The sequence below is a fragment of the Meles meles genome, chromosome 2 (genome assembly GCF_922984935.1).
Source record: "Meles meles chromosome 2, mMelMel3.1 paternal haplotype, whole genome shotgun sequence".
NCBI classification, from domain to species: Eukaryota; Metazoa; Chordata; class Mammalia; order Carnivora; family Mustelidae; genus Meles; species Meles meles.
In genome coordinates, this window is record NC_060067.1 from 87480924 (window position 1) to 87492039 (window position 11116).

At 35.6% G+C, this 11116-nt stretch overlaps 1 protein-coding gene across 2 annotated transcripts in view; it reads left to right on the top strand.

Annotated features, from left to right (window-relative positions):
- The window catches only part of ANKRD50 (ankyrin repeat domain containing 50), a 37896-nt gene extending 31861 nt beyond the window's left edge, over window positions 1–6035 (top strand). The window contains exon 5 of one of the 2 annotated variants that reach the window (XM_045997499.1): window positions 5617–6035. The gene's annotated coding sequence lies outside the window, so the exon portion shown is untranslated. Of the gene's footprint in view, window positions 1–145; window positions 2770–5616 lie in introns of those variants that run through there. The other variant, XM_045997498.1, reaches the window with a different exon arrangement.
- The last annotated feature ends 5081 nt before the right edge of the window (window positions 6036–11116 follow it).

The window sequence follows — 11116 nt, forward strand, 5'->3', positions numbered from 1 at the left end:
TGTCCACTTTATGCTTTAAATAGTAAATATGTGTATATATATATATATATACCTATATATATAATTATATAGGGTCTTAAAACTATATGTAGTTATATAATAAGTATTATGTAGAAATTAATTTTTTCTTTAACTTTTGCATTAGTTTCCTATTCTGTGAAACAGAAGACATTGTGATTGGAGTGGTTCTTCAGCTACTGGATGAAATCATAAAATGCCTGTTGATTTGCTGAAAAAAAATGAAGAATGTGATATCTGCAGTACAGTTACCTTAATTACTGTAATGTGCCTAAATATTAAGGCTGCCTTCTCAATGTAACCTTCTGTGCTTAAAAAAATTTCATTTTGTGTGCTTTGTATTCACTACACAAGAATAAGCACTTTTGTTTTTAAATGCAGATATATACTGCAGTTCCCTGGTAAAAGCTAAAAAAAATTTTAAGTTAAGATTTGATAAATGTGCATGTGCCATGATCAAATATGTACGAAAAGGCAGTGTTCTTTGTATTTTTTTTTTTTTTTTCTTTTTTGTGGCGAATGAAACTTAAGCATATTGTTTCAGTCACATTTGCATTGTTGTAGTGTATGGCTTGTTTCTTGTATCTTTAAAAATGTTGCTCAATAAAATAAATCATGCAACTATTTTATGTTCAGTACACCTTCAGCATTGGTTGAAAAATGTGTTTCTATTTAATGCACATTGAAGTGAAAATGGTTTGTTGACAGATTTTTTAAAAATAATTCTAGTGTTTTAGGGAGCTGCTCTGAGTAGTTTAAATTTGGATTTCCCAGTAGAATCCTCCTAATCTCTGGCTAAAGATGAAAAAAAGAAAAAGAGAAAGAGAGGAAAAAGCAGACTATAATCAGAACAAAGTTCTGTTTTCATTCACTGGGATGCAATTTCACCTTCCACTCACTTGTCATTCCTCCTCCAAGAAGACAGACTATCATTCCTGAGGCATGAAAATTCTCAGGGACAAAGCCATGCCTCAGGGCGTGTGTAAGTAGAAGGAGATGCAGCTGTCTGAGGGTAGATTTTTGATCCCTGAACAATTCATTGACTACACTTAATCTCTTCTGTCCAGTTGAATACAATTTACCAGTGTAGATTTTCATGCTGGCTTCTCTCTCAGTTGGTTCTATCTTGTAAATCACTGCATGACCAAAATAGCCCCCTCTTAAAATCAGCTGAATCAGTTTTAGTGGTAGTTGGATGAATAGTTTTGATGTATGTAATATGTGCGGTCCTTCATAGATGACACCACTAACTTGTCAATCATAGCACATGTGTATTTTTTTATTGATACTTGGTAAATGATAGTGATGGATTTGCACTTTTCTGTCCACATACTCTTTCCTGTTTTCTTCTTTGACCAGTTGCTCACAGGATAACTGGATGGCAGGGTTAAAGATGAAGTCTCTGACCAGGGAAAACAAAGGTGACTGGTTCAGATGAGCAGGGGACCCACAGCCTTGGCCGCCTGGATGGACTCTAAACCAGTGAGGCTGGCTTAGCTGGGTTGTGTGTTTGTCTGGAAAGGTTAGAGTTGTTGAGGAGCCATGGTTGTAGGTTTGGTCTTTGAATAAGCCCCGTGAATTTTAGAAAGCCCAGAAATTCTGTTTTTCCCATGTGCTGTTGATAAGAAAGGAATGAGGAAAGAGAATTTGGAGATTCAGCACAAAAACACTGCTACTACTGGAGAAGAATGTTGAGTAAAAGAGGTCAGTAATGCCATCTTCATATATGAAGGACACATACGTGATGCATTGTTCACAGAAATAAAAACGTGTAATTGGTTGTGATAAGTGTTTCACTTGAATCTTCATGTGAGGGTTTTGTTTTTTATTTTTAAAGTCAGCGAAACACATTTTTTTGTCATTGGTAAGTCATAATCAGGAATAGGAGAGAAGTTCATTTGCTATTAAGGTGACATGGCAATATTGATAACTCGAATGTGAATGTTTCAAGTATTGAATTTTTGTCCCTATGGGACATTTATTAAATACACTTAATAGGACTCTTGCAAAGTAGCCTTAAAAGTGTTAATGATTCTATTGATAAATATGAATACATACTATTATTAGAACCAATCTTACTCATTTCTCAAATATAGTACATTTACATTACTGTAGAAGATGAAGCTCTAATTTCTTATTAGGTGTATTTTTCTTTAGAAAGAGAACCCTGAAAGCTGCCAGTTTTTCTATTAACCTTGAATTATTGGAATTGTATTTATTTAATTTTATTGTTTTTTACAAAAAATGCACCTTGTGGCCAAAGGGCAACGATATGACTCATTACATAAGGGATTTATGTTTTTCAAGGAGCTGAATGTTTTCATACCCATTATTATGTACACTTGAAACAGTTGGTAGGAAGAAAATCTGTTGGGAAAATACGATTTTCAAAAGTAAGTATTCTTCTGGATGTTTTTGTATTACTTGTGTTTTGGAATAGGACAGAACTGGCTTTTAGTTAGGATGATAAGGATGATAAGGGTGCTGAAGATGCCCCACTTTGCCTATTTGTTTTTGTGGGGGATTTAAAAGTATGACTGAAAATGTCTTTTGCTTCATGAAGAAGAGTAAAAAACAGTCCCCTCAATTAAAAATGCCTAAATAGCTATTTTAAAAATCAAGATATTTAAATTTTGTAAATCACTTGATGTCACTACACACCTATAATGCCAAGTGCTTGTAACTTGTTTTACATTCCATCTGCGCCCATTCCCTGAAAGTCATGAGTTGATGATAAGGGAAGTGATAAAATATATATATATATATATATATATATATATAGGAATGAAAAATTAAAATCTGTATGTAGGAAAGGTTTTGGAAGGAAAATTGTCTGGAACTCCTGTGTACTGCAAAGCACAGCCAGTATCTTTTGTCTCTCTTCCTTATCCCCCACTCCTACTGGAATCCTTACCAAAAATAATTCACTACTTTAAAAACAGGAGTAAATAATTTTCTCAATATTGTTGGCTATGCAAATGTTTGTTTTGCTTAATGTTCTCCATTTACACTTCTCAGCAAATGTAGTTGCAGACAAATGCTTTCTTTTTTATTTTTTCCTTGGTTTGGGGTATGTAAATAGCCTAAAGTGTACATTAAATTTCACATTGTAAAAGTTTTATTTTATTCCTTGTATTATATTAAGCAAAAATCCCTATGTATATGAAAGTGCATAATAAATATATTTGCTCTACAGAGGATATCTTGTTTTAATTTTATCCTTGAACCAACAGAACATGCATGACATGTTTTCAGTGAAAACTATAGGTTTTAAGTTGTTAATTTATTTTAAATAAATATGGAGAAAATGAATTTGTAAACATTTTACCAAAAAAAATGAGATATAAAAACTTCACAAAAGAAGATAGAAAAACAAAAAGATCTAGCCTTTATGTCTTCTAAAAGCTTTCTGTAGGGACTTAGTGTTCTTTTTTTTTTTTTTTTTTTTTTTTTTAGTTTTAAAAATGTAATACTGTTTATTTAACTTCAAAAACATTTCAGCATTCTAAACATACAAAAAAATAACAGAACGTTGCAAATCGTGTTTAGTACAGAAGGTTCTTGAACTTTCATTGATGCAGTGGCTCGTTCGCTTTGCTGACAATGAAGAGTTCCACGGTTTGTTTAAAAACAAACAGTTGAAAACCACCGCACTTAACTAAAAAGGATCCAAACACTTCTCATGCCAGCTGACCCCCCCCTTCTCCACAGCTACGAATGGCAGCAGAATGCTAGGTCACTATATACAGAAACAAGACAACCTGAAGCCTTTCTTTTTCTCTCTTCCCTGATTGATACCTATATAACTACCATAGATCACCGTGTCAGGCTTCATGACTCAGAAATTGCAGTAAGCCAGTCAGTTGTGTGCATGCAAGCTCCCTGGTTGATAGAATATTATGGCCATCTCACATTTGATGGTTTGGGATTTATTGCCAGTATCATCGTTGATTTCTGTGTATTCTTCACTCGGTAAAGTTGAGTCACTTCAGAATCCGCTTCTCCCACCAGAACACACCTTATATATGTATGTGCATGTGTATGAATATATACAATGTATTAGTCCAGGGAGCAGTTTCTAAAAAGGCCAGCAAGGTATTCTGTTGGAGTATTTTATGATAATTACAGAGTTCTGTAGTAATTACCATATATTATTTATAAATGTGTTGGATTAATAAAAAATCTGACTCAAACTTTTTAACAATGTTTAAGCACAAAGGGGTGGTGTACTTAGAAGAATTTTAAAACAGACTGGTTGACTAAAACATAAGGAGTTCACTAGTTGGTGGTCCAAAGAAATACACAGTGAGAACTTGGCAATGACTAAGGTTTTCGATCCCTTGCCCTAGTAGTTGGGAGGATTCCAACTAATAGTAGTGATACATACTTTAGGTTTGGGGGAGATTTTCATTCATTAAGCAAATACATGCACTAATCTTACTTTCAAGATAGGGCTTCTGCCGGTTTGTCTTGCTAATACAGTAAAGTTAAATTATTATAATTATCCAGTATTAAAATGGAATCATTTGAAATCTACCGCATATTTAGATTATTCTTAAATGTACACAATCATTACCCAAACTGACAAAATTTAAATTACAAGAAACATATTCATAGAATATACATCTAATATTTAGAAGATTTTAGTTAGAGTTGTTAACCTATTTCTGTTCTACATGTCTAAAAGTAATGTAACAATAGAACCCAAAAGAATTACTGTACATATTTAATGTGTGTTAGTCCCATTTTGTTTGTAAAGTTATGCTAAAGTAAAACATATACAGGAAAATGCACAAATCCTAAGGCGCTGTTCTATATTTTTTTTTTTTTTACAAATTGAACGTACCTACTTAACCATCCCCCTGACCAAGATGTAGGTCACAACCATTTATCTAAGGATAAACCTGTGTTTGAAACTAATGATTATTGTGAAGGTAGAGGTTAGAAGAAATCATGTGATTTTATGAGATTTGAGGTGATTTAATAACTCCCATTAGTAGGTAGGTAAAAACATAACAAACATAAACGCTGTATACATGCAAAAAAAGAAATGCTATAGTTTTGATTAATTCTTGTAGGGAAAGGCAAGTTATGCATTTCCAAATACCTGCTAAAAAACCGCATGCATGTTTTAAAAACCCTAAGTTCATTATATCCAAACCTAAAGCCATCAACTTTCTCACTAATACCAGTCCTCCTAACTCTTTTGTGAATAGTTTTCCGTTCTACTTTAAAGAAACTGAAATCGGATATTGTAGATGATGTTCTGTGGGTGTGGCTTATGCACAGAAGAGGACCAGGAAGTCCCCACAGGGAGCCCTTCGGGGAGAAAAGCCTTCGGTCCTTCCTCGAAATTAACCAAGGGATGATGCACTTATATATATTTTAAGTTAGAAATACAATGTGACTAAAATTTTAAATAACTCATTAATTTGATTAGAAAACCAAATGTCCATTCTAGCTGAATCTCTAAGAGGGCTTCTACTTTACACATCGCTCTCCCAGGCATGTAGGTTTTAAACTCCAAAGTAACATTAATGCACTTTGTTTCCAATATGTGTTGTTAGATCTAAAATAGACTTGTATGTTATATTCTAGGTTTCCTGAATGCTGCATGTGTTCTTTTCTCTTGGCCAGTCAAGGTATATCATCATACTAAAAGCTGGGAGAAGTCTTTTCGGAAAAGATAAGTTCATCTAACTTTGTATATACTAGTGTGTTTTTGTTTTGTTTTTTGGCTTTTTGATGATAGAGTGCCCTGCTCCATAGTCTTTGAAAGAGCACTTGTTAAAAACATGAATGAAAAATATATTGCAGTGTCATCTTGCCTCTCTTGGCTGCTCATGAGGAAGTAGCCGCGTGGACTCTCCCCCATCAGGTTTCCTATTCCCTCCTCCATGCCTGTTGTGGCCATTCTTGTATGGGCCTTACCTGGTCTCCCAGAACCCCCTCTTTACCAGGACGCCCCCCTCTGTGCTTGGCCTTCTGCAACCCTACAGATTGGGAAAGCAGATGCATCTCTGAAAGCATGGCTCTTTCCTTGCCACAGACTCCAGGCAGCCTTGAGTCTGTCTCCTCTGCAGTCTGTCCTTCATGTAGCCATCAGTTACCTCTTTAGAACATCACTCTGTTCATGGCTTACCTGCCCAGAAACCTTCGATATCTCCTAGTGTGTCTTACAGAATGGCACAGTTCATGACTGTCACAAATAGCCCTCACAGACTCTTTCACCCTTCCTTCCCCCTGCTGCTTCCCTGTCCTCTCCTGCTCCTCTCCCATGGGCCATGCGCCAAACCCTCTGCTCTCCAACCCCCACAGCCGTATTTGTTATTGCTAGAACACTCCATGCTCCTTCCGAGCTATATTTCTCTGCTCACATTGATCTTTGTCCCCATCTCCCAGCCGGAGGGAAGTGCTTTTTAATTATTGTATTTTATACTTGCCTTTTATGGTTGTTCTTCAGCATTATGCTAAACATATCATCTCCTTTTCTCCCACTGTAATCTTCTTTTCAACAGGATTTGAGTCTTACTCAGCTTTGTATCTTTTGGATTGTCTCGTACATGGTAAGTGTTCTGTTACTATTCTTTTCGTGGCACTTTCTTTTCATTCAGAAACAGCTGTGGGAAAAATATTTAAATTATACTATTTTGGTCCACTTGTTAAAACATACCGAGCTTACCCAAGCTCCAAAAGTGATCAAACCCAGAAAGAAATAGTACGTATTTTCTTATTACTGCTTCCCCATCTGTTCTATTCACTTAGTTTGTATTGAATATAGCAGAAAAACAAGCCAATTATTTATCATTTATTAGAACATATGCGGATGACTGATTGCTATTTGGCTGATAACCTGAACTGCCCTCTTTGAAACCAGAGACAATTAAGTTGAATTCAGTTTATTCTTTTAAGAAGAACTTAATAACTGTCACTAAAATTCAGAAAACTTACCCATTTGTCCTTTAATTATGCAGCAAGCAGGGAAAAGCTGGTGGTTTTCAGGGATGCGAGGGTAAGTGTAGGCTGCCAGCCCTGCTCCACATCACAGACACATCGCTCCCCGACCCTTTCCCTAAGAAGTCACCATAACTTTTTCTGGCGATGATAATTATAGGCATTTGATTTGAAACCCGGTAATAACTCATTTGATGTAGATCTTAATAGAAGCTGCAACGAAAACTGTTGGACATGTGGGGAAAACAGGCCATTAAAAATGAGATTAAACCGGTAAAATAAAATTTTAAAAAATGAAGACAAAAGAAAATGTGATCTTAAAAACAGAGGCTCTAAAAGAGAAAGCAAGATGAGATTGTCTAATTAATGAAGACTATGAATTTGCCTTATTTTAAAGTTCTGAATTCTATTTCATTTGATTTGTGCAAAAAGGCTTTCATTAAACTGTAAGTTAAATTTATTCAGACTTATTAGTTGCGTTTGTTACATTTATTACTTGTTCTCTTTAATAGTAATCATATTGCCTTTCTAGTTAAATTCTTAATAAAGAATGACTTTTAGTATCCATTCGACATTGAAAATTTGTCATATTGATACAAAAACTTAACACTTAAGTACAAAGAAATCTTTATCCCCTCATCCCTTTGGGTTCTAATGCTTTTCATCTCTGTTTTGGACAATTGTTTGGGACTGATAATGAAGGCATTTCAGGAACAACAACTTCCTACTGGAAGTAAGATTTATTTATTTAGTCAGCAAATATTTATTGAATACTTAATAAGCAGTTACCAATAAAAATAGTCAACAAGAAAAACAAGGTTTGTGCCCACAAAGCATTTACATTTTAACGGTCTCTTTTTAAAGAAAGAGTAAAAATGATATAACTTAGAATAAGATTATAAACCCTATGAAAAAGATTCATTTTCTATTTTATTCACTGCCATCTTCCTAGCAGTTCTTGCTATAAAGGAGGTGCTCAGTAAATATTAGTTAAATTAATGAAGGAATGCTTTGAAATAGCTTTGTCCGAGAGAAAAGAGCTACAGAATCTAGTGTTTTGTTTTTTTTTAAATTTGTGTCTAATATTGTCTTATTTCTAATCCCCAAACTGTAGTGAAGGCTAATCATGTTCTGTGAAAACACAATCCACAACACATATGAAACACATTAGGACCTGCAGAGTGTTAGATCAAGGCTGAGTACTTTAGAAGTCTTTGGTTGAAGGTGACGAAAACCAACTCAAGCCAAAGGAAATGTATTTGGGGAATATCAGAAACTCACAAAATTCATGAGAAATGTGAAGAAACTGACCTGGACACAGGCAGAGTTCAAGCTGTCTATAGATTCTAAAAAAAGGATGTTTGGAAATAGCAGGAAGTATTTGTTAGGGAACTGGGATAAATGAATACCAATTGTTTTCATTGTGTCTGTCATTCTGTATAAGTTTCAGTGAGGTTAGCTTGGGTCATGCTCCCATCTTTTAGCTGAGAGAGGACAAAACATCAAATCATTTTCCTGAGATCGTATCCAATAGGGAATACAGAATTCTCAAGAGGGAATCGGGGTGTAATTAGGAAAAGAAAATAAATGTTAGGAAACCCTGGCTAGAAAATGCCAGCCATGGTGCTTATGTCAACTGAGGTATATCAAGAATTGTAACATCACATTTTACCCCACTGATAAACTCACAAGTCAGCGTGCCACAGTTTCATAGCTATACCAGCGGAAGACACAAGACTTTGAGATCAGAGACAAAGAACTTTCTTTCTCATGGCTTCATGTTTGCATTGGTTCTCCTTGTCCCCACACTGTATGGGAACAACGCAGGAGCAGGCCCAGAAGGATGCCACAAGCACAACTAAGGAGCTACAGGCCTAAGACTCTTGATCTTATAAAAGGGCTGCTAGCAGACTTGCCCAAACTTTGCCCCAGAAAGAGCCATTGTTTTTTATCTTGGACAGCAAAGAAATCTGCCCTCTGCACTGAAAGGAAACACTCTATTTCCAAGGCTATCTGCTACACAGACATCCTTGAAAAGATATCCCAGACAAATGATGTCACAAGATGGGAAGAGACAGAGGGATTCATGGGGAATTGTCTACTAACAAGACCAGAGGATGAGCTGGAAGGGACAGAGAGACATCGATAGATGAAAGTCTGATTCAAATCAAAGGAGAAGAAAAAAAACCAATGTCTAAAACACTAAAACTCGAGTTCAAAGAGACTAGAGGATAAAATAAGGTTAGGGACACGTTGTTGAGAGATTTGGGTTTTGTAGGTTCTGAGGGATCAAGGCAGTGGTACTGGCACTTGTGCTGGGAGGCGTCCTCCAATCCCCGAGGGTCGTGTGCTGCTGCGATGCGTCAGGCAGGCCTATGACACCAAGAACAAAATGGATCTTTAGTTACTTTGTGTTTTTATCTGCTGAGTGTAACTTGGAGACTTATATAAATATATTTATGAAGAAGATCCAGGAACACATGACGATCAGGAGGAGTTGTCTGGGATTCAATCAAGAGATCAGCTTTATGCCACCACCTTAACCACAGGGTACTTACGCTTCACCCAATAAACTGTTCTTTGGTATTCCCAGAGTAGTGTCTGGACCTTTGATGGTTTCCTAAGGAAGAAGAAGACTGTGGCCAACATGCTTTGAAATATTTTCCGCAACAAACCTTACTCCATATGTTACAGGCACCTCCTCTGTCCAAACTCACAGATGCTTTTTAGAAGAAAAGACACCAAATGCAGTCACTGCAGGTTCCAGGCCTTTTCACAGGGTGGTGACCGTGGTGCAAATGTGGGACTTGAGCCAGGAGTGATATCCTTAACCTTCATGGGAGAGACAGGGCAAGAGTGGGCCATGTCCCTACTTATCCTACCTGTATTTGTTTCTGCTGTCATGGGCTTCACAGGAATATTCACAGAAACAGCTCTGCTTTGAAAACATATCAGTGGCTTCAGAGCAAAAATTCGTGTTACAGGAGAAAAACAAAAAAACAAACAAAACAGTCTTTAACTAGCATTAAAGAAAAACATTTTTTTTTTAATTTTTAACTGAAGTGTATGCTAATATATGTTGAAATAAGAGTAAGAACTTCAAGTTACCGCATTGAGGTGATAAACAATTTAAAAAATATGTTTTAAAGGAAAGAAAAACTGGTCAGTCATTTTTTGAAAATTAAGTAATGAAAAGCTAGAGAGAATGTAAAATAAAACTTACATTAAAGAAATGTTTTATCACTAAAGAAATCAAATAGAGGTTTTATCTGTTTTTTGTTGTTGTTGTTTTTTTTTTTTTGTTTTGTTTTTTTTTTAGTGACCCTATTCAAACCTCAAATAATGAATTCCTTCATGATAGTGAAGTACTTCAGAATATCTCAAAGAAAATCTTGACTTCAGGGAACTAAAGCTATTTAAGATATATTTCAGTCAAATATACTCATAAGGGAATGCTTAAGAATAAAGATTGAAAGTGATTTAGAATTTCCAGTGGATAAAAAGCAATTATAAATAAGAGTATTTCTCTAAGGCCTGAAAATGCATATATGGGTTGGTTTAAGAACTCTCACTTTTTCAAACAATGCGTGGTTAGATAAGAATATCACTTATTTCTGCAATGGGTGGTGTTATAGTCCTGCTTAAAATAGTAAATTTTGATGTAAAATTTATCTTGGATCAGTGGATTTCCAAATTCAGCTAGCCACTTTAGCAGCTTCTCAGTATTTTCCAAAAACCTCCCAAGTTTGTGAGGTGCTGCCTTCGGTCATCTAGTTCAACTTCCGCCTTTAACGGAATGACTTGGAAAACTTAGTCTCAATCATGTGACAGATCTTCTTAATCCAAGCTGAGTGATTTCCCATTCACAGGTTTCGCATGTCAACCTCTAATTTACATTCCAGTTTTTGTATTGATTATTCCTGACATTCTTCCTTCCCCATAAGGGAATCCATAGAGAAGTTTAATTATTTCAAAGAAGAGTGTATCACATCTCCTTTAACCTATCACACTACTGAACAGAGATACCTCTGTTTTCTCATCATAGATCAGTACAGGAAACAGTAGTATTTATCCCAGTTTTGAGAAATTTTTAATCCAATCTTTCAAGTGAAGATACCATGCTGTATGAAAAAACAACCATGAC